Source organism: Lygodium microphyllum, chromosome 2 (assembly GCF_053477565.2).
Source record: "Lygodium microphyllum isolate KBCC chromosome 2, Lygodium_microphyllum_v1.1.10, whole genome shotgun sequence".
NCBI classification, from domain to species: Eukaryota; Viridiplantae; Streptophyta; class Polypodiopsida; order Schizaeales; family Lygodiaceae; genus Lygodium; species Lygodium microphyllum.
Window position 1 is genome coordinate 100,449,581 of NC_141136.1, and position 1,952 is coordinate 100,451,532.

Consider the following 1,952-nt stretch of genomic DNA (forward strand, 5'->3'; position numbering starts at 1 on the left):
TCACTCTCATTCTTAGTCACATGGATAGTCTTGCAGTAACTCCCTACCATAAGTACACATTGACTATGAGATGTGTTGACAAACATGGATCTAGAGCTATGCTAGCCATGGCGGATGGAGATTGTAAACATAAAACATGATTGAGATAAAGAATTGTAACTCAAGTGAATTAGGTTCCAAGATAGATTAATTTGGACTCATAAAGATAATCTTGAGTGACATAGAATGATAGTACTCTTACATTGAAATGAGTGTCAACAAGTACATGCCTTTATAGCTTTTTTTATAGTACTACTCTCCTCACTGTGCATATGGGATTTCGGACATCTCTTCATAGAGCATACATCGTATGGCTATCTTCCATACAAAGCCTCTTGTGGGCAAGCATGTTTTGGGCACACATCCAGCTCTACGTGCATTCATGTTAAGTATCATTTGCTATTCTCAACACCCCCCTCAAATGATGAGTCCCTACACTTGCCGGCTTTCCCCCCCTTACATGATAACATTGCCTGGAAGACTAGCTCATAGGTAGCCTAGTCAAGTTAAAGCTTGAGACTTTACATCTTGGCAAGGGTTTTTACATCCACTATGGGAAACAAGATCCACTAAGGAAGATCTAGTATGGGAAATTATTTGTTGTCAATAGTAGCGAAAGGTATCTTCTTTATCTTCTTTGTGCTTCTTTGGCACTCTTAGAACTTCTTTGTCTTCATGCTCTTTTTCTTCATTGTGCTCCTTATCCCTTTTGTTGGTGCGTGGTACTTCTCTTTTTGTTGATGATTGATACTTTTTCTTGTGCTCCAGTCTTCTCAGTGAATTTGAGATGGATACAAATGGGTACATTGATGTGACTTGTCATGACTTGTTGAACCATTACATAAATCTTGGGATACATAGATTTTGGGATTTCATATGGCTTTGACTCATGGCTTGACATTACATTGGATTTTCTTGTGAGATCATATAACATCTTGTCCTTGAACAAGGCATCCTCATCCTTGGCATAGAATTCCACGTAAGGACGAAAAACTGGATCTTCAAGCCAGCTTTTATGTAAAGGCGGCTGTAGTAAGCTCTCGGACTCACCCCAGAAGTTCTTGGAAGTAAGAATTGTCAAATTTCAAAGGTTGATGCATCCAAGCTCCCTCAAAACCAGACCTTTTTGGGTGAACCCTTCCCAAGGTATGAGCTCCCAAGAGTACTACGGTATCCTTGTTTGAAAGACCCATTCCATAGAAACTATCCCATAAATGCTCTACACCTTTTGTGGCATTAGGAAGCCACCCTTCTGGTGGTGAAGTAAGAGAGTCTTTCCTTCTGAACATGGCAGTGAACTGGTCACTCACCCTTCTGAACATTTCCTAAATAGATGTGGATTTGATGTTAAACATGCAAGCCATTTTCAATCCAATCGGGGGAATATCACAGACACTAGACTCGACATTGTTGGGGATCCACTCTATGAAATAGGATGAGTTCTTGTTTTGGACGTTAATCTTCTATTCATCCAGTTCCTTGATGGAACTCATCTTGCCACGGAACATCGCAAACGTCGTCAAATAACGGTCATGGTCGAGATCTGCAGCACACATCATGTTCTTCGCATCCCACATTTGTTGAGTTAGCTCATGGATGATCAGTGCTGCTCGGTACTACTGTGAGCCACGAGAGGTCGAAGAAGAGAATCCAACCATGAAGAAGTGCAAGCACGGAAATGGAATCAGATTCAATGCAAGATTTTGCAAATCTAAGTTAAGTTGACCAGGGAAGCGTAAACAGTAAGTCACGCCACTCATATTAGCTGATATGAGATGATTCAGGTCACCAACACAGGGCAAGTTGCAAGCTGTCAAAGCTTGAGTCCGCTGCCTAAGGTTAGGGGTGATTGCACGGATGTGATTCCTCTGCTTTGGAGCTGAATGATGCAAATTATGGCCATTTGAGCCCAT

General features: G+C 41.4%; 1 pseudogene; it reads right to left on the minus strand.

The window, feature by feature from the left end:
- Positions 1 to 1,085: 1,085 nt before the first annotated feature.
- Positions 1,086 to 1,952, minus strand: LOC148040083 (tubulin beta-3 chain pseudogene; annotated as a pseudogene).